This window comes from Tachyglossus aculeatus, chromosome X3, assembly GCF_015852505.1.
Source record: "Tachyglossus aculeatus isolate mTacAcu1 chromosome X3, mTacAcu1.pri, whole genome shotgun sequence".
Lineage (NCBI taxonomy): Eukaryota > Metazoa > Chordata > Mammalia > Monotremata > Tachyglossidae > Tachyglossus > Tachyglossus aculeatus.
The window spans coordinates 8,811,976-8,834,896 of NC_052099.1; the positions used below are offsets into that span (position 1 = coordinate 8,811,976).

At 42.0% G+C, this 22,921-nt stretch overlaps 1 protein-coding gene across 2 annotated transcripts in view; it reads right to left on the reverse strand.

The window, feature by feature from the left end:
- The window catches only part of EFNA5 (ephrin A5), a 271,847-nt gene that overhangs the window by 35,200 nt on the left and 213,726 nt on the right, over positions 1–22,921 (reverse strand). The gene's annotated exons all lie outside the window — the stretch shown is intronic.

The window sequence follows — 22,921 nt, forward strand, 5'->3', positions numbered from 1 at the left end:
GCCCTTAGTGATGGTTAATTGTGCCTAATGTATTAAGAGCATGCACACTGTCTGAATCATGGAATGGCTAGGACAACCTACGATCTCTGAGTATCTAATCTGTGCTAAAAACTGTGTAATATGCCGAGCGCAATTAACACAGGAGTTCACGGCGCTGAAGCCCACGTGTCCTGGATTACAGCACCCCAAATGCACAAGCGGCCGTTGCCATACCAACCTTCACCCCCGCCTCAAAAGGCGCCCTCAAATGTGGCTGGATGGAACATGCTTTCTCCCCAGTTGCTTGCCCTCCCATGGCAGAAATCCATCTCTTCCTTGAAGTTCTGGCCTGTGGATGGGCACAACGTGCAGGAGGTGCACAGAAGCCAAAACTCAGGGGCACCCAGGGAGTTGCAGCTCTCATTTGTGTAGGGAGCTTTTGCTACAGCCAATCCGTCTTAGAACACCCCACCTCAGCTTTCTTAAATTGGGGAGGAGGGAGGGAGAGAAAGAGAGAGAGAGACTTCAGAGATGACGAAAATGAAGCAGAGGTAGAGGATTGACCCCTCACTCATCCTCTCCTACCCCTCCACTGTCCCAAAACCTCTAGGCTGTGAGGAAACCAACCCAAAAAGCACTACACCAACTGTGGCCCTAGAACAAAAACAAAAAACACACATCTGCCTTGGGGGCAAACATGCTAATAACCCACATGAGGTAGCACTGGCTAATTAATAAGGATAATAATAATAATGATTTTCTTTAGCACTTACTATAAACCAAGCACTGTACTAAGCACGGGGGGGGGGGGGGGGAAAACAAGCAAATCGGATTGGATACTGTCCTGTCTTATGGGGGCTCACAGCCTCAATCCCCATTTTACAGATAAGGGAACTGAGGCACAGAGAAGTGAAGTGACTTGTCCAAGGTCACACAGTAGACATGTGGCAGAGCCGGGATTAGAACCCATGACCTTCTGACTCCAAGATCTGCGATCTATCCACTATGCCATGATGGGGGATTGTGACTGTTATTGGGAGCAACATTCATTCATTCAATCATATTTATTGAGCACTTACTACGCGGGAAGCACTGAACTAAGCGCTTGGAAGAGTACAATACAACAACAAACAGACACGGTCCCTGCCCATAATGAGCTAACAGTCTAGAATAGCCTGGGCATACACATTTCCAGATCAGTCACCTCCCTGGACTATTCAGTTAAACCTGGGAGATGGCTCTAATATTGCTATACCCAATGTGAAATAATGATATCACAAATCACATGAGGGCCCTCTGCAAATCTATAGCCCCCTAGCCTAACTGGGGTGATTAAGATGGCTCTGGCAATGAGGGTACTCCATAAATATTATCTGATAATGCAGATTATGCACTGACATTGAATTATGAATGTGTCAACGTGCTATCTGTGTATTCCAATGACACATTCTTATAATTGCCTCATTATTTCAATGTGGTTATTATGACAGTACAATGAGAACATGGAAATGAATGGAATTTATAAAGGAACAGAAACAGGTTCTTTTTTAAAAAAAATGGGATTTGCTAAGTGCTTACTATGTGCCTGGCACTGTATTAAGCGCTGGGGTAGATACAAGCTATTCAGGTTGGACATAGTCCATGTCCTACGTGGAGCTTACAGTATTAATCTCCATTTTATAGATGAGGTAATGGAGACACAAAGAAATTAAGTGACTTGCCCAGGGTCACACAGCAGACAGGTGGCAGAGCTGGGATTGGAACCTAGGTCCTCTGTTCCAGGCCCATGCTCTTTCCACTAGGCCACACTGCTTCTCAACAGCTCATACTTTTTTGGGTCAAAGTAGAGGACTTGGTCACATTTTGTAAAAGCCACACAATTAATGGCAATGATGTAGTGTACCTAACAAAACTTAATTGAGAGAGAATAAAAGACCCCAGAATTGTGCTTTTCCAAGGAAAAAAGAAGAATTCAAGAAGAACTTAAACTTAAATGTCCCACTGTGGGAGCAGAAATAAAAAGACCCAAAGTGTGACTTTTAAGATTCAATGAATAGTTAAATCAGACACACATCTGTACAAGTCTATGGAAAAAAAAATCCTTAAGCCAAGCACAGGCGTAATTGAACTGAATTGTCATTTGAACAAGCTATGACAGGACTGCTTCTTGGGAGAACTTTTTTTTTTTCCACATCCATTCCTCATGTATTCCCACATATGAGATGTTGAGTGAAGAGAAAAACAAAGTGTGCCTATTTAGGTTAGAAAAAAACCTAGATTGCTAATTTGAAAGGAGCAATAGTTTCAAAATTATTTCTTCTTTATGAAGAATATGATTATACGAGACCCATAAACACAGAAAATGCTAAAAAGGAGAGTTTTATAAAATCCAAAATTTAAAAATATTTTATGATTTCTAAAAGCAAGGTTGAGGCACAAAAAGCTTTAAATTTATCCTAAAATACTTTCTTGAACATTAATCCCTAGAGAGATCACTTCTATGAATGTTAGTCAAGGTTAAAACTAACTTCATCATCCAGTACAAAGTAGGCTATCTTTCCCCTGCCTTTTCCATCACTGTAGACACCACCACTATTCCCCCATCTCACAAGCCCCTAACCTTGGCATTATCCAATTATCGCTCATTCAACCCACATATTCAATCTGTCATGGAATCCTGTCATTTCTACCTTGACAATATTGCTGAAATCTGCCCTTTCCTCTCTCCTGCTTCTTATATGACAGACCACCACCCTCCCCATCTTCATAGCCATATTAAAATCACATCTCCTCCAAGAGGCCTTCTCCAACTAAGCCTTCATTTCCCCTACTCCCTCTCCCTTCTGCCTCAACTATGCCCTTGGATCTGTGCCCTTTAAGCACTCGATATTCACCCCACCCTCAGCCACACAAAACGTACGTACATATTATTTTAATGTCTGTCTCCCCCTGTGGACTGTAAGCTCCTAGTGGGCAGGGAACATGTCTATTGACTCAGTTATATTTACTCGCCCAAGTTCTTAGTATACTTTTCTGCACACAATAACTGCTCAATAAATACTATTGCTTAATTGATATTAAATTTCCCACTATGAAAGAGAATGATCTTCTTACCTACCCACACCTTTTGTCTACAATTTGATCATTACGAGAACTGCAGGGCTTTCCAAGTACGGGCTTCTCTCCATTTCCCTTACAATTTATTTATCTTAAAGAAATTAGAGCACCTATGAAATGAGAAATGAACCCTAACAGGAGAAATAGATAATTCCTGTTCTTTAATTTGTTGGAACATGATAAGCCTCAAAAAGTAGCATTATGGGAAATTGATTTTGCTGAACACATTGAAAGTGTGAAGGTCATATTGACAGCCTATTATTGTTTTTAGATCTGGCAGTACTCCTCCTGACCAATTTCTCATCATTCTGATCAGCCCTACACCATTATTCATAGATGAATCATATTGTATTCCATAGAATAATTTGCAGAGGTATGGAATATTAAATGGATGTTCATAACTCTTTTTATAGGGACACTAAATTTGACACTGAAACACTCTGGAGAAAAGATGACAAGAGAAAAGAAAGTGGAACATTAAAGGAATTTAGGAGTAAAGGAAGACTTAATAGCTTGTGCTATATGACACCTTATATAAGCAGAGTTTAACAGAAAATTAAGACATATGGGTCTGCTTTAATTTTAGCCCCCATCAGCTTTGTTGATCAATCTGTTTCTGTATTTAGAATGAATTACACCATTTTGTGTCTCTGCTGCATAATTTGATCAAAGGTGACAAATCATGCCTTCAGTGACACCCTGACTGAAGTGGAATAAAATATGTGTTTTCTCAAATTAATTTCTGAGCCCATTAATCCTTTACCTAAAGGTCCATAATAACTGATTTATTCTTGGTGCTAATTCTTTCTGGTGGGGGAGAGGAAATTCTTTTGAGAAAGCACATTGACAGCTAACCTCTTTGTTAACATGCCCAAAGAAATATTTGCAATTAATATCAATCACAAATTGACACTTTATGGACTGATTTTGATTAAGGGCAGTTTATACCATTTTACTGACTATTCTCAAGTAGATGAAAAGGACATTCTCCATGAGACAAACATGTAACCCTACTAAATATGTTGTGCAAGAAGGAAAACTGTCCAACCCCTGAAATCACTTTATTATAATGGCATTTGTTAAGCGCTTACTATGTGCAGAGCACTGTTCACTTCTAACAATGATAACTGTGGTATTTGTTAAGCATTTGCTATGTGCCAAGCACTGTACTAAGCACTAGAGTATATACAAGATAATCCACTTGGACATAATTCCTGTCCCACATGAGGCTCACATTCGAAGTGGGCAAGAGAATGGTATTTAATCCCCATTTTACAGATGAGAAAGCTGAGACACACAGAAGTGAAGTGATTTGCCCAAGGTCACACAGCAGGCAAGTGGCAGAGCCAGGATTAGAACCCAGGTTGATTCCCAGGCCTGTGTGCTCTCTCCACAAGGCCACACTGCTTCATTTTCAAAGACAAGCAGCTCTTCTGATGGAAGTGAACAATTCTCAAACACAGATTTACAAAAATCGAATTTGTCATGAACAAAGTTGGTGGTGAGAAACACGGAGAATACAGGCCCAGGAACCTTTTGAGGTATCCACAGGCAGGGCTAGACTGGCGCTGAAAGACTTGAGCAGGGGGAGTTAGCTTGTGGAGCAGAATTTCCTTTACTTCCAATCAATCAATCAATCAATCGTATTTATTGAGCGCTTACTATGTGCAGAGCACTGTACTAAGCGCTTGGGAAGTACAAATTGGCATCACATAGAGACAGTCCCTACCCGATAGTGGGCTCACAGTCTAAAAGGGGGAGACAGAGAACAGAACCAAACATACCAACAAAATAAAATAAGTAGGATAGAAATGTACAAGTAAAATAAATAAATAAATAAATAAACAGAGTAATAAATATGTACAACCATATATACATATATACAGGTGCTGTGGGGAGGGGAAGGCGGTAAGGCGGGGGGGAGGGAGAGGGGGACGAGGGGGAGAGGAAAGAAGGGGCTCAATCTGGGAAGGCCTCCTGGAGGAGGTGAGCTCTCAGGAGGGCCTTGAAGGGAGGAAGAGAGCTAGCTTGGCGGATGGGCAGAGGGAGGGCATTCCAGGCCCGGGGGATGACGTGGGCCGGGGGTCGATGGCGGGACAGGCGAGAGCGAGGTACAGTGAGGAGATTAGTGGTGGAGGAGCGGAGGGTGCGGGCTGGGCAGTAGAAGGAGAGAAGGGAGGTGAGGTAGGAGGGGGCGAGGTGATGGAGAGCCTTGAAGCCCAGGGTGAGGAGTTTCTGCCTGATGCGCAGATTGATCGGTAGCCATTGGAGGTTTTTGAGGAGGGGAGTGATATGTCCAGAGCGTTTCTGGACAAAGATAATCCGGGCAGCAGCATGAAGTATGGATTGAAGTGGAGAGAGACACGAGGATGGGAGATCAGAGAGAAGGCTAGTGCAGTAGTCCAGACGGGATAGGATGAGAGCTTGAATTAGCAGGGTAGCGGTTTGGATGGAGAGGAAAGGGCGGATCTTGGCAATGTTGCGGAGCTGAGACCGGCAGGTTTTGGTGACGGCTTGGATGTGAGGGGTGAATGAGAGAGCGGAGTCGAGGATGACACCAAGGTTGCGGGCTTGTGAGACGGGAACAGTGATACTTTATATGCCCCTCATCACTTATTCCATCCCTCGACAGTCCCTTGATCATGGACACGCCAGACTGGCCCACACAAAAATGGGCCAGGCCAGCCCTGCCCATGAGACTCACTGTAGGGACTATGGCTGATCCTCATTTCTTCAGAGGCTAGTAGGAAAAACAGTAAACTTTTTCCTTTCTAATTTCCACTTTGCCTGACAGCAGAGTTGGTCAAAAATAAGGTCCTTCACCCAAACTAATACAATTTTAACACCTAGCTGGATCCTCTCTCCCTGCCTTTAGTCAGAAACCTCTGAAGGACTGTTTCTAGCACATCTTTCCCTTTTACTTGGATACAAGTGCCACTGACTACACAGTGGCATACTACTGTAATGCAAACCCTGACCATGCAGCCTGAAGAGAGACTCCATGTCAATATAGCAGTTTATTTCCCCTAACAGTTTGTATATATTGAGTAGGTTTCTAATTCACTTAGTGTTGCAAACAACATTTAGTTCCACTGAGGTAAGTGCTCCTTGTCATAGTTGGAAAGTAAAGTTCTGTAAAGTGCCTGCTTTGCCTGGTAGGCCCGGTCAAGCGGTGAAGGTGTCAAGATAGCTTCCAAGGTAGGCGAAAGTTTGATTATGTTTTTTCTTCTTATTCAAGGATCAGCCTGCCTATAATGGAGGGGGGCCCAAGGCATAAGAACATGTGGACTGGGAACCCAAATGTTCTGCTGTAAAAGGTTGGCCACAAACACCACACAAACTTGTACAAAGTAGGAAAATGAGTAGACTTCAACACTGGCTTCAGCAACACACATCACCTACAGGATGCACCAGGTAACGGCTAGAACTATCAAACAGTGTTGCAAGCAATAATATACAAATTCTATCAACAGACCTGCCCTTAGGCGTTTGTATCAAAGAAATGAATAAGGCTGAATTAAACCTACACATCTGAAAATGAGATCCAACAAATTTGTTTCCTAGATGGACTAGCGATAGATACCTTAGTAAAGCAGACTACATGACTAGCCAAAACAGGACTTGACCTTATTCTGTAGCATGTGATGCTGCTGGTAAAAGACACTGCTGTTATTTTCCCAAGGGTAGTGAACTTGATCTTGTACAATTTTTGACATGCTGTGATATCTGTTGCATAAATATGCAGGCCAAAGCAGCAGGTCAATGACAAAGTAAGTAGAAGGGTCTCTGAGGAAGGGAAAGATGTACCATGCAAAACGTCAGGATGTGCATTGGTGTGAGCAGACCTTAATGCTGTCTTAAGGTACAAAGAGTGGGATCAAAAGTGTGTCATTATTTAGTTCAGTTTAAGGGTAGTGAAGTAAACGAGAAGTCCAACTGGTCATTTCCCCTAAGCCCACCAATCTCTGTCATGAATATAAGACACCAAAAGGAACAATGAAATCACTGGATCAGGAAATCCCTGATAGGGTCACCTACAACTAGATCAAACCCCTACCGACAGAGACGCAAAGAATCTTCTTAAGAGTCTCAACAACAGGCAAAACATCATCTGCCCTGACTCAAGCCACTAGATTCTAGAATTCAAAGTCATCACTGCCTAAGGAGACTGTTTAAAAACCTCTTAGAAACCAATGTGCAAGTACCAATTTATCAAAGACATGCTTGCTGAAAACATTATCCAAATTAAGACTCAAATCTAATTTCTCCAAGGGAATAGATAATGATTATGATCTATCCCAATAAGGTAAAGGTTGAAAACAGCTCTCAGAAAGAAATAAAAATTTCAAGAAGGAGGCATTTTAAATGATGTCCAGAAGGGCACCCATGCATTCATACGTGCCTAAGGAAAAATGTTGAGGAATGCAGTGTGTTTTACCAAGCTGTTTTAAAGATGATTAAGAGACTATAAAGAACTTAGAAAAATTTAGAAACAAAGGTGAACTTGAAAAGAGTCAAAAGAGCCAGACATAGGATTGAAACCAAAAGTCTTGGCTGAGAGGACAACACTTCGAAAAAGACAAAATAGCTACAAAATTTCTACAAATTTCTCTACTTATCTAAAATCACAGTCAGTCACATTTGGATAAGAATGAACCCATCACCAATCCCAGAAGGAATTTGGGGAGAAGTTGAGTATGCTGTTTCCAATGAGAAACAGAAAAAAAAAAAAACATTTAGATAAGAATAGCATGGCCAGAATATTTGAAAACAAAAGGAGGTACGCCTTTATTTCAAGCACTGGCAATACCCTGTCAGTGTACTCATTAAAGATAAATGCTTTCTAAGTGTATGGAAAGTAACAAAGATAATACTGTTGATGAGGAAAGGCAAGTCTGTGTATTTGTGAGAGAAGCCATTGGAAAATGGTTTCAAAGACATTCAAGGTCTTCACCACATCAACAATGACCTGAAACTATATTCTAGCAGAGAACAAGCCAGAGTCCACTTAGGTTGTTCAATCACTCCCTCTGCCAACTAAAAGAGAATGTCGAGAATATCAATTTCCAGTTGGCTTTGAATTTGTCAATTTCATCCATCTTATACATGCAAAAATGTTGACACAGAGAGGTCAAACTCTCCCAACTGCTTAGTCCAGTGCTTAATACTCAGTAGGCACTGAATGAATACCATCCAGTTTGCTCAAGATTACCCACCTGCCCAGTGGACCAGGACTCCCATCTCCTAAGAGTCAGTCAGTCCTGTGTTCCAGTCAGTGTATTATACCACTAAAAATAATAGGCCTATCTCTAGGTATCCAGAACCGTTATTGATAATGGTAATAATAGGAGTATTTGTTTTATTTGTTAAGCGCTTACTGTGTGCCAAGAACTGTACTAAGCGTTGGGTTAGATACAAGGTAAGCAGGTCCCACATGGGGCTCACAGTCTAAGCAGGAGGGAGAAAAGGTACTGAATCCCATTTTGCAGATGAGGGAACTGAGGCACAGAGAAGTTAAGTGACTTGCCCAAGGTCACCCAGCAGGTAAGTGGCAGAGCTGGGATTAGAACCCAGGTCCTCTGACTCTCAGGCCTGTGCTCTTTCCACTAGGCCATGCTGCTTCTAGAGTTAGTCTGGAGTTATTATAGAGTTCAATAACTCCTAGTGAACTCTCAAGACATATACTAAGCAGCAATTAAATGCAGTCAAATCTCCCAAGTGCTAGCTACAATGATCTGCACACAGTGAGCACTGAAGAAAATAACACCGATGGTCATTCTGATTAAATCCACACTTCAAATGGGAAGAAAAATAAAACAGGTCCCACTTAATAGGGCAATAATAACGCTTATAGAACCCCCCACAAATTATCCAGTGGTATTTCTTCTTCCTTGTGATATCCCCATGATCCATCACTTTTCAATTGTGTCTAAATAAGTGCTGGGCAAAATCAGCAAGAACTTCTTACTTTAAGCACAGTAAAGAGATTTAGACAAACTGTGCAGACTTCTGTGGCTATACTTGAACTTACACTAGACACATTTCACAGAGCTTTGAATTTCAAAGCAAAGCCTTGATATATCAGGAGTTAAAGCTCCTTTCACAACTCTGAATCACAGAATATGCCTAAAACAGTCTTACAGAAAGAAAATCTTTCATTACATTCTCCATATTTTCTTTTATTAAATAAATGAAAGCTGTATGCGGGGAAAAAAGCTATTCACTAGGAAGTTCATCCATACGTTACTAAAATACTATTGATATGAATGAGTGATACTGTCCACATTCACTGTACTGAACTCTGGAATGAGAGAGTAAATAGAAAACTCTTCGGGGAGCTTAAGTTCCTTGGGCAATAATTTTTAAATTTTAATAGTAACTTCCCAAAGGAACAAAGAGTAGTTCAGTCAAGGCTGACAGAGAATTTTTGATCCAAGAGAAATGTTTTGGTAAGCTAGCAAAGCTCTGCAATGAATTTCTACAGTTTTTTGCCTGTGAAAAGTCTCATTAGGGGTGATTTATATTTCCTCATAAAGAACTAGGTAGATAATATAAACCTGCTGCGAGGCTGTTGACAGCTTTCAAACGAAGAATTACTTGGCCTTTCAGCTGTAAAAGAGAAAGCATAGATAAAGGGGAAAAACGTATAGAAATGCCATTATGAAAAACCCATTATATTGCCACCCTAACAAATTTGTCGCTCCGAAAGGCACTACAGCTCTAATCCTTACAATTGTGTGTGTGTGTGTGTGTGTGTGTGTGTGTGTGTGTGTGTGACTACATCCCCATTACCTTTATTTTGATCCAACTGTCCGGTTTTCAAAATAGCTGAACACCTATTCTATACTTGTTGTGGACATACAACTGCAATTTATAATACATGGCCTACAGACAAAACCAGCCAAAAGTGAGTTGCCTTAATAAGTTACTGTGAGAAACATTGAGAATAACATGCTGACAGGACAAAGTCAATGAAGTATAAACACTGTTTGTTATTCCAAGTGTCACTGGCATGTTATTTCCATTTCTTCTAGCATCTGCTCTATGTTCCACAGTGCATACACACAATACAGCAGCTCATTAAGCTGTTTTCAGTTAACTCAGAAACCAAATTACTATAACATTACATCTTTTTAAATCTGAGAATTACTGCTTCCCTGAAAAATTACACAACTCATCAGGTGCATTATTTCTCTGGGTGACGGCACTGCTTTTAAAACTAGTGGAGAAAAGAAACAATGCTTTAATTTGTATCCATGTGAACATCTAGACTCAACACGATGAACAGCAGCAAGGGGTGACATAATGTGTTCTTCCTCCTAAAGAGGGTCAAGGCTCCACACAGTATTTATTATGTTCATTAAATAGGTTTCAGTTAACTTTCAATGTTACATATTTCCTCTATCAGGTTCTTAAGTGGTACTTAAAAATACACAGCAAAATTATTTTCTTTCAACTTTTCTTCAAGTAAGGGCTAGTACTTCTGAGGGTTTTCACTTTTATTTATTACAACTCAAAGTGGGTTTCTATCAAGTCCCAAATTATTCAATAGCTTTTAATACTCCCTTTGAAGACTTTATGAACACTACCAATGTCAAAATCTATTAGGTAGTGAGTTTGCTTCAGCTTCCTTTATAATAGACTAACACTTATTTTTTCTGATTTCTTTTATTAGCTCCTTGTCCTTTTATCAACAGTCTTAGTGAGGCCTGAATTTCCTTTTAAAATTCACCTTGCTTGTATAACTAATGTTACCACAAAATGTAAAAACAATAACTTAAAAAAATACTCTTGGCATTCCTTTCCTGTCACTTTGATTTTACTCAGAATTTCTCAAGTGATTTGGGTGAATCTGTTATCAAAGACAAGAATCCTGTGAAGCGGTGGGTCCAAACCCACTGCTGTCAAAGCAACATCGACATCTACGCTGATCAGATTCTGCTCAAAGGTTAATAGGGCACTTGATAATAAACAACTGTTTCCATAGAAGAAAATACAATTAAGTCTGAAAAACATCCTTGATTGCCTACACAGTCCGATATAATGTTCATTTGCGAGGTTTTGACTTCCATTCATGTTTCCCTAAAGATGGCAGGGGACAACACTAAACAGAATCAATTCTCTAATCTCATTTCTTAAATAAAAAGGTGCATTCTTCCAGGTTTGACTAAGACTGGTGAGAATGAAGAAAGGAAACAGTCTCTACCTTCTATCATAAACACAGCACAGAATTTTCAGACAAGTCTCCATTTCCCAAGTGAAGGACACTGTTTCATTATATAAACATTCCTCTTTTTAAAATAAAACAAAACATGTTTTAGCCTGCAAATGGATTATTCCCATGACTCGATTATACTATACATTTGTCAAGAAGTCATTTCTATTGGTTTTTATGTCACAGGTCACACTGAATTGCTGCTTTTTCTTATCAAAGCCTACAAAGATGCATCCCAATGTTGGACAGAGGGAGGGGGAATAAAGAAGTGGGTGGAACAGCGTAAATAAACACCAAAAGCCTATCTCCAACTTTTTAATGAAAACAAGATTAGGAGTCTAGTTATAGGTAATAAGGCAATATCTACTAGTCTATTCCTCACACATGATGAGAAAGTTTACTATCAGTTGAGAAAAATACATTAACAAAATGTCAACCTTAGCAAGAGGGAGCAAAGCTGGTTAATTACTGACTCTGGGAAGTCAGGTTTTTGACATCATTTTTATTATAGTAAGCAACTCTCAGGAAAAAATAAGAATTGATGTGAACTGTCAGGCCAAAAAATAGTTTGCTGTAGACAGCTAAATTAACTAATATAAAGCCTAATTGTCCAAAAAGGAATCAAGACTTCCTAATGTAGACGCACTGCCTCCTTTTATGCTGCAATGATTCTGTTAGGTTATCAATAATTATCTGCATGTCTTCTTGCACATGGACACGTAGAATAGGTTGATCAGGACTGGGCCTATCCGCTATACTCTGACAACGATGGGGAAAGGCTCAAACAGGGTTCCTTCAACTCCTTAGGCTACTATCACAGAACAGCCCATGGATCACAGTGAACTTCTCAGAGCAACTGAATTTGCTTAATAGTGCCCAGATCTCCTATTTCCTGAAAGACTAGGTGGGCCAAAAGGGAGCAAATCAATCAAGCAATGGTTATTTACTGAGCACTTGTTGTGTGCAGAGCACTGTACTAAGCACACAGGAGAGTACAATACAACAGAATTGGTAGACATGTTCCCTGCCCACAGCAAGCAGGGAATTCCCCCTGAACGGAATAGCTTTGTGGCCCATACACAGGGTCTTGACCTATACCTGCTCCCAGAACTTTTCCTGTACCCACTGAATTGCATTCTTGACCAATGCCATACTGTGCTTCGGGGCTCAGGCTTGACAATATTTTCCAGAAGCTAGTGCAGAAGGACAGTGGCACCTATAAATACAAGTTTGGTGTACTAAAGCAGTGGATAACGCTGAATTTTATTGTTCTAATGATGTACTGTTGCCACGGTCTCCAAGAGGCATTTTTATAGAGTGAATGCACAGGGGCTAAATAACATGGGATCAACATATTGTTTGATGAAAGAAGCATTGAACTTTTTATCCTCTGCATATTTCTGTTGTAAAAGCAGTCACTTTTCTCTCTCTGCCTTATGGCATTGATCAATCATATTTATTGAGTGCTTACTGTGTTCAGAGCACTGTACTAAGCGCTTAGGAGAGTACAATATAACAGAGCTAGTAGACACACACCCTGCCCACAATGAGCATATAGTCTAGAGGATAAGAGAAACATCTCTTACAACAACCAGCCCTTTCCGAGCTGGATACTTAACTAAAACAACCCTTAGTCAGACTGGATTCTTGACAAGGCCAAAAACTGCATGGTCCTTTTGGGGACGAGAAAACCCAGTGTTATAGAATGGATGATATACTGTACACTAAACTTCCAGCACTTAGAACAGTGCTTGACACAGAGTAAGTGCTTAACAAATCCTATGTAATAATGATAAAAATACCACCAAGCAAAAAGATTGTAGCTTTCCAAAATTAAGAAAATTACAGCTTTCCTTCCCTGATGAGGAACTGCACTAGAATCATTTTTAGTAATAACCAGACCATTCCTTTATTTAATAACTTGAATTGATTCTGAGCCTTTCTTCTTCAGAGTTTAAGTACTTGGAGTAGACGATCTCATTTAGCCCCATAATATTACCTCAAAGTACATAGGAGTTGATAGTCTTTTGTAGGTGGGAAAAGTAAGACCCTAAAAAATGAAATCATTTATCCACATAGTGAGTCAGTTCCAGGCACAGAGCTGTAAACCAGGTTTGGCCCACTACCTGTCTGTTGCTCTTTTAGCTAATTCACTTTGTTCTCAGATTCAACCTCACAACTTGAATGAATAGTGGTGGACGCTTGAGTAGGTTTGTAGGTCTCTAGTTGTAGCCGGGTATATTTATAGCTGACAAATGAAGGAGTGGTTCAAAGGTTTTCTCAGAAAAGGCCACTTGGGATGTCTTTTAGCAAAACTGAAAAGATAACCCCCAGGTATTTCCTTGGGCCAACATTCTTTTCAGGAAGTAGGAGCACAAAGATATGATGATAATTCCAGTTCCCTTCGATTTTTGTTCTTGTAGAAATACATATCAAATCATTTGCCTTGTGCCTATCCCTAACTTGGGGGAATCGTCACCTAATTCTGGATCATCATCAATCGTATATATTGAGCGCTTACTATGTGCAGAGCACTGTACTAAGCGCTTGGGAAGTACAGGTTGGCAACATATAGAGACAGTCCCTACCCAACAGTGGGCTCACAGTCTAAAAGGTGGAGAAAGAGAACAAAACCAAATGGCAGCAAACCTTGTGACTCCCAGGCCCCTACCCTGTCCCCATGCAGCAGACAAACGGCAGCAATCCCTGTGACTCCCAGGCCCCTACCCTGTTATCATCAATCGTATTTATTGAGCGCTTACTATGTGCAGAGCACTGTACTAAGTGCTTGGGAAGTACAAATTGGCAACATATAGAGACAGTCGCTACCCAACAGTGGGCTCATAGTCTAAAAAGGGGAGACAAAGAACAAAACCAAATGGCAGCAAACCTTGTGACTCCCAGGCCCCTATCCAGTCCCCATGCAGCAGATAAATGGCAGCAAACCTTGTGACTCCCAGGCCCGTACCCTGACATCATCAATCGCATTTATTGAGCGCTTACTATGTGCAGAGCACTGTACTAAGCGCTTGGAAAGTACAAATTGGCAACATATAGAGACAGTCCCTACTCAACAGTGGGCTCACAGTCTAAAAGGCGGAAACAGAGAACAAAACCAAATGGCAGCAAACCTTGTGACTCCCAGGCCCCTACCCTGTCCCCATGCAGCAGATAAATGGCAGCAAACCTTGTGACTCCCAGTCCCCTACCCTGTCCCTACGCAGCAGACAAATGGCAGCAAACCTTGTGACTCCCAGGCCCCTACCCTGTCCCCATGCAGCAGACAAATGGCAGCAAACGTCGTGACTCCCAGGCCCCTACCCTGTCATCATCAATCGTATTTATTGAGCACTTACTATGTGCAGAGCACTGTACTAAGCGCTTGGGAAGTACAAATTGGCAACATATAGAGACAGTCCCTACCCAAAAGTGGGCTCATAGTCTAAAAAGGGGAGACAAAGAACAAAACCAAATGGCAGCAAACCTTGTGATTCCCAGGCCCCTATCCAGTCCCCATGCAGCAGATAAATAGCAGCAAACCTTGTGACTCCCAGGCCGGTACCCTGACATCAATCATGTTTATTGAGCGCTTACTATGTGCAGAGCACTGTACTAAGCTCTTGGAAAGCACAAATTGGCAACATATAGAGACAGTCCCTACCCAACAGTGGGCTCACAGTCTAAAAGGGGGAGACAGAGAACAAAACCAAATGGCAGCAAACCTTGTGACTCCCAGGCCCCTACCCTGTCCCTACGCAGCAGACAAATGGCAGCAAACCTTGTGACTCCCAGTCCTTCTACCCTGTCCCCATGCAGCAGACAAACGGCAGCAAACCTTGTGACTCCCAGGCCCTTACCCTGTTCTCATCAATCGTATTTATTGAGCACTTACTATGTGCAGAGCACTGTACTAAGCACTTGGGAAGTACAAATTGGCAACATACAGAGACAGTCCCTACCCAACACTGGGCTCACAGTCTAAAAGGGGGAGACAGAGAACAAAACCAAATGGCAGCAAACCTTGTGACTCCCAGGCCCCTATCCAGTCCCCATGCAGCAGACAAATGGCAGCAAACCTTGTGACTCCCAGGCCCCTACCCTCTCATCATCAATTGTATTTATTGAGCGCTTACTATGTGCAGAGCACTGTACTAAGCACTTGGGAAGTACAAATTGGCAACATACAGAGACAGTCCCTACCCAACAGTGGGCTCACAGTCTAAAAGGGGGAGACAGAGAACAAAACCAAATGGCAGCAAACCTTGTGACTCCCAGGCCCCTACCCTGTCCCCATGCAGCAGATAAATGGCAGCAAACCTTGTGACTCCCAGGCCCCTACCCTGTCCCTACGCAGCAGACAAATGGCAGCAAACCTTGTGACTCCCAGGCCCCTACCCTTTCCCCATGCAGCAGACAAATGGCAGCAAACCTCGTGACTCCCAGGCCCCTACCCTGTCATCATCAATCGTATTTATTGAGCGCTTACTATGTGCAGAGCACTGTACTAAGCGCTTGGGAAGTACAAATTGGCAACATATAGAGACAGTCCCTACCCAACAGTGGGCTCATAGTCTAAAAAGGGGAGACAAAGAACAAAACCAAATGGCAGCAAACCTTGTGACTCCCAGGCCCCTATCCAGTCCCCATGCAGCAGATAAATAGCAGCAAACCTTGTGACTCCCAGGCCGGTACCCTGACATCATCAATCGTATTTATTGAGCGCTTACTATGTGCAGAGCACTGTACTAAGCGCTTGGAAAGTACAAATTGGCAACATATAGAGACAGTCCCTACCCAACAGTGGGCTCACAGTCTAAAAGGGGGAGACAGAGAACAAAACCAAATGGCAGCAAACCTTGTGACTCCCAGGCCCCTACCCTGTCCCTACGCAGCAGACAAATGGCAGCAAACCTTGTGACTCCCAGTCCTTCTACCCTGTCCCCATGCAGCAGACAAACGGCAGCAAACCTTGTGACTCCCAGGCCCCTACCCTGGCCCCATGCAGCAGATAAATGGCAGCAAACCTTGTGACTCCCAGGCCCCTACCCTGTCCCTACGCAGCAGACAAATGGCAGCAAACCTTGTGACTCCCAGGCCCCTACCCTGTCCCCATGCAGCAGACAAATGGCAGCAAACCTCGTGACTCCCAGGCCCCTACCCTGTCATCATCAATCGTATTTATTGAGCGCTTACTATGTGCAGAGCACTGTACTAAGCACTTGGGAAGTACAAATTGGCAACATATAGAGACAGTCCCTACCCAACAGTGGGCTCATAGTCTAAAAAGGGGAGACAAAGAACAAAACCAAATGGCAGCAAACCTTGTGACTCCCAGGCCCCTATCCAGTCCCCATGCAGCAGACAAACGGCAGCAAACCTTGTGACTCCCAGGCCGGTACCCTGACATCATCAATCGTATTTATTGAGCGCTTACTATGTGCAGAGCACTGTACTAAGCGCTTGGAAAGTACAAATTGGCAACATATAGAGACAGTCCCTACCCAACAGTGGGCTCACAGTCTAAAAGGGGGAGACAGAGAACAAAACCAAATGGCAGCAAACCTTGTGACTCCCAGGCCCCTACCCTGTCCCTACGCACCAGACAAATGGCAGCAAACCTTGTGACTCCCAGTCCTTCTACCCTGTCCCCATGCAGCAGACAAACGGCAGCAAACCTTGTGACTCCCAGGCCCCTACCCTGTCCTCATCAATCGTATTTATTGAGCGCTTACTATGTGCAGAGCACTGTACTAAGCGCTTGGGAAGTACAAATTGGCAACATATAGAGACAGTCCCTACCCAACAGTGGGCTCACAGTCTAAAAGGGGGAGACAGAGAACAAAACCAAATGGCAGCAAACCTTGTGACTCCCAGGCCCCTACCCTGTCCCCATGCAGCAGACAAGCGGCAGTAAACCTCGTGATTCCCAGGCCCCTACCCTGTCATCATCAATCGTATTTATTGAGCACTTACTATGTGCAGAGCACTGTACTAAGCGCTTGGGAAGTAGAAATTGGCAGCATATAGAGACAGTCCGTACCCAACAGTGGGCTCACAGTCTAAAAGGGGGAGAAAGAGAACAAAACCAAATGGCAGCAAACCTTGTGACTCCCAGTCCTTCTACCCTGTCCCCATGCAGCAGACAAACGGCAGCAAACCTTGTGACTCCCAGGCCCCTACCCTCTCATCATCAATCATATTTATTGAGCGCTTACTATGTGCAGAGCACTGTACTAAGCGCTTGGGAAGTACAAATTGGCAACATATAGAGACAGTCCCTACCCAACAGTGGGCTCAAAGTCTAAAAGGGGGAGACAGAGAACAAAACCAAATGGCAGCAAACCTTGTGACTCCCAGGCCCCTACCCTGTCCCCATGCAGCAGACAAGCGGCAGCAAACCTCGTGACTCCCAGGCCCCTACCCTGTCATCATCAATCGTATTTATTGAGCACTTACTATGTGCAGAGCACTGTACTAAGCGCTTGGGAAGTAGAAATTGGCAGCATATAGAGACAGTCCCTACCCAACAGTGGGCTCACAGTCTAAAAGGGGGAGACAGAGAACAAAACCAAATGGCAGCAAACCTTGTGACTCCCAGGCCCCTACCCTGTCCCCATGCAGCAGACAAATGGCACCAAACCTTGTGACTCCCAGGCCCCTACCCTGTCATCATCAATCGTATTTATTGAGCGCTTACTATGTGCAGAGCACTGTACTTAGTGCTTGGGAAGTACAAATTGGCAACATATAGAGACAGTCCCTACCCAACAGTGGGCTCACAGTCTAAAAGGGGGAGACAGAGAACAAAACCAAATGGCAGCAAACCTTGTGACTCCCAGGCCCCTACCCTGTCCCCATGCAGCAGACAAACGGCAGCAAACCTTGTGACTCCCAGGCCCCTACCCTGTCATCATCAATCGTATTTATTGAGCGCTTACTATGTGCAGAGCACTGTACTAAGTGCTTGGGAAGTACAAGTTGGCAACATATAGAGACAGTCCCTACCCAACAGTGGGCTCACAGTCTAAAAGGGGGAGAAAGAGAACAATACCAAATGGCAGCAAACCTTGTGACTCCCAGGCCCCTACCCTGTCCCTACGCAGCAGACAAATGGCAGCAAACCTTGTGACTCCCATGCCCCTACCCTGTCACTACGCAGCATGTGGTGAAACCTTATTCCTGCTGTGAGGATGAGAAGATGAAAAAAGGATGAGAAACTGATGAAGAAAAAAGTTGACTAATATAACATAAATTTCCTTCAAATTCATCTAGCGTTATACCTGGGTACTTTAAACACAGTTCAGTAAGTAATAAACTATCCAAAAAGCTGCTGTATAGATTGCTAAATGTGTACCCAAAGTAGTGCTGTCGATAATTTCTTGGTAGGTTTCCATTTCATAAAAGCAGGTTTCTCCAAGGACATATTCAAGACATAACTCTCCTTCTTTGGGGAATTTAGATCTAGATGAAAATTCTTGACCTGATATTTGAATATAACAAACTCTATCCCCTAGAGTCTCATTATCACAATGGGTTTTTTTTTTTGATTGACTGCTGCACTGGCTAGAAATGGTAAAGCCCAATATGTAAACCTTTTTATTTGGAACTTTGCCTGAAGAAAACACCAATAAAACCAAATATGACCCTTACAGGCCCCTGAAATTTTTTCTCTAAGTAGATGTCAAATCTGTTGTTTCTGTGGCCATGTTGGCCACTGAATTATTCCTCTAACATCAGTTTCTCCAGTGCTATCCCTACTTCACCATAGCTTCTGGCAACAAGCTATCAAGTTTTGTTGAATCTTGGGAAAACATTAAAGGGTCATCAGACCCACCCAGAACATTTTTGAGGGGGGGCCCAGATAATTTAAAGTAAGGTATTTTATCCAATTTCAAGTTATTTATATTTCCAATTTATAAAATCACACCCTTTGTCTCAAGTGCAAGTGCAAAATACAAACCATTTCATTACGAGGTTCAGCAGTTAGCAGCAAACATTAAAACATCAAAACTATGAAATGAGAATTTAAAAAGATGTGTATTAGATCATGCCCTGTTTCAAGATCCATCTAATATGAAATACATATCACAAAAGAGGCTGGGATACACAGCTGGTATACTGCTGGGATATATAAGTCTTTTTCAATACCCTGTAAGGATCTTCACTCTAATGAGACTTTCAGGGTTATAGCTCTCCAAGATAATGAAAAACTACAGCTCTATAGTTCTGTCTCTATACCATCCTTAAGGGATGACTACAACACTGGTGATATACAAAGCTTTACCAGCATCTGAGCAACAGATTTTTTTTCAGCTTAACAAACAAGAATAGAAGCTTTCCCAACTATCTATGGGAAAATTCTGATTCCACAGTGAGTGAACCAATCCTAAAAAGTCCATCTCTCTAAAGGGCTTTAAAGCTGAAGGCCTGACACAGGCACGGAATTGTACTACACACAACTTGGGGGCAAAAGGGCCCCCTAGGCACTTTCAGATCCAAGACCATATTCTCCTTTGGCCTCAATTGTAGCCTCTTTTTCAGTTACCTCTTGACATTCCACTCTGATTCTGTCAGCAAGACTGCTCACCCCTAAGCAATTTCCCCTGCCGTCTTTTCATGGCAGCCCTCAATAAGACTACCTGTATTTATCACCAATGCTAACTCTTAAAGGGGTAGGAGTTCCACCCTGCTGCAAAGAGCAACCATTAGTGTCACCTCACAAGCCAAAAGCTTGTTTTTTCTTAGCAAATGACTTTGGCACTTTCTAGCAGAGGTCTCCTTCTTGCAGTGAAATTCCGTGAGACCTGCATTACAGTGTGGGTGTGTGGGTGTGACAATCCACAATCACTCTAGAAACATTCACTCACTTCATCTTGTCAGTCATTCTCAACAGGAGACTCCATCAACATAAATGAGAAAGTGTTGGCAAAAATAAAAAACGAGCCCTCAACACTGTCTGCATGACTTTGGGCAACTATTTCGTATAATACAGATAAATTACATTTCTGGTAGTGGAAAACATTCTTTCATGAGTTTTCCCGAAAGCATTTAGAGAACTATAGCAAAGGGGAAAATACTGGGTTCTCTGCAGCTTCACAGAATCAGAGGAAAGCCCCAAGTCAATCATTAATCAGTAGTATTTACTGAGCACCTAGTGTGCAGACCACTGTAGAAAGTATTTGGAAGAGTAAAATTGAGTAACTAGGGGACATAGTACCTGTCCTCTAGGAGAATAAGTCTAGCAAAAAAGACATTTACAAAATGATATGACTATTGAGAGCAAACGTACTGAAGGAAAAATAGATCAGTAGTGTACATTAATATGTCAAAAATATGCATAACTGCTAAGGTGCACAAATATAAGTGCCATGTGCCAGTTCCTCCTTTAGTTTCTCTTTTTTGTCATGACTGAATATTGGTGGGAGTTTGTTAACGTTTCTAGGTCTTTAGTGTCTGGTCATACTCCTTTTGTTTCTTTTTATATCAAGATTTTCCTTTTAAACTCTGTTCCTAGGCAGTCAAGTCATTTCCGATTGCTGTCTGCCAGTGCTGTTCAACCTGTTTTACACAGCAGTGTTTGGGGACCCAATGAGGATCACGCATGGAAGCGGAAGATGCAGATGACTGTGAACTATGACTCAGAATAAGCAAAGCCCTTCAAACTGGTGGTCTGAAAACTACCAGCCTGCATCTGGAAAACTCTATACACAACCAAGGATCTCCATTGGCAATACCGAGCTGTATGCTGTCACCCAGTTCCTCTACAGAGGCACAAAATACAAGGCAGTAGAAAACTAAATTAACAAAGCTAGTATGCTGTTGGGACACTAGCAGATAAGAGCATGGTCTCACTGAAGGTATACAGAGGGGGTATGGAGTCCACCCTTCTTTATGGCTATTAGACCTGAGCCCTGCCATACTATTAAACAAAGGTTCTTGTGTTAAGACTACACGTATCTTAATGATTGGGTTTTTTGTTGTTTAATCCGATGTTTTTCAAATGTAATTTAGTATAAGCCATGTTGAATGCAACTCTCAGAAAAGATATTAGAGAAGCAGCATGGCTTAGTGGAAAGAGCACGGGCTTGGGAGTCAGGGGACAAGGATTCTAATCCCGGCTCTGCCACTTGTCTGCTGTGTGACCTTGGGCAAGGCATTTAACGTCTCTGTGCCTCAGTTACCTCATCTGTAAAATGGGGATTAAGACCGTGAACCCTACATGGGACAACCTAATTACTTTGTATCTACCCCAGTGCTTAGAACAGTGCCTGGCCCATAGTAAGCACCTAACAAATACCATAATAACCATATTAATAAGTAATTAATATTCCTAAGGAAGAGAGCTAATCCTTGTCAGACATGATAAACACCCAGGTATAATTTATACCATAAAAATACTCAAAATAATATTATCAAGAAAAAGAGAAAATACTGTGCACCATGGCTGTATTTTTTTTTTATCAGGATAGAGACAGCAAGAGGGATCCGAAGTTCTGATTTTAAAGACAAAAAATCACTGTTTTCAGAATACTTTTTTTTTTGCTGTATAGACAGCAATAAAGAGGAGGAAAACAAAGGAGTGTGAAACAGACATTTGTCAAAATCCCTCAATCAAGTCCTCTGACCTCCAAGAAAGTGGGACTCGAAATAATGGCTTGCTGACTATTTCTCCTGATTATAAAGCTTCTAATAAGGTGAATATTTTGGTATAAAATAACTTTCTTACCCCATCTTTATCCCTTTCTCTTCCCCATATAAAACCTCATCACTACATTTTGGGATTCTTCAATCACTATAAAGATTGAATCTTCTTTCTGGTCCCTAACATCCTGGATGTTGCAGATTTCTTTTTCTACACTGAATACTTGGGCTAGTCAGGCGACAGCTCAAATCCAATGAGGAGTTAAACTGAGTCTTCTGCCCCATCCTCTCAATCTCCATCCTGCATGGTTGTGAGTGCGTTTCAAATGGACAGATTGGTATCAGAGCTTGTTTCTGTGCTAGGAAGTATGCTGAAAACTTCAAATCTCTCTCTCTCTCGATATTTCCTTGGGCCTAATTGTTCCCACAGTACACAATACTTTTATGGGTCCATTGCAATAGTGCTCCTGTGCTTCTGCTCATGGTGGAGTGAAAGGAAGAGGCAGAAATATTTTAACTCAAAAAAAAGGGAAAGAATACTTTTGTGTCTGAAACATGGTTGAAAATTTAATTTCACTGAATACCAGACCAATACTCTCCTGGTAAATGAACATCTCTTCACTGCTAATTTTGTGCTATTTTACCTTTCATTAAAAAAGTAATTCCAGCTAAACTCAGCCGAACAGCATAAAGCTCTTGATACTTTAAAGCACTTTCAAACAATTACTTTGATGGGAGCCCTTGACAGTTAAATGACTCCGTTAAGTGAATGTTATAGAAGACACATAATGATTTTTAGTGAAATATTGAATTTAACCACAAATGAGGAAAAACCAGTCATAAGTACCATGGGTGTATTTGAATAACAATGTCTTGCTTATAAAGCTCAATGGATTCTGTATTTTCTAATAATCATGTTTTTAACTAGTTTGACCATGTGTTGATTTCTCATCCCAGCACTTGACATTC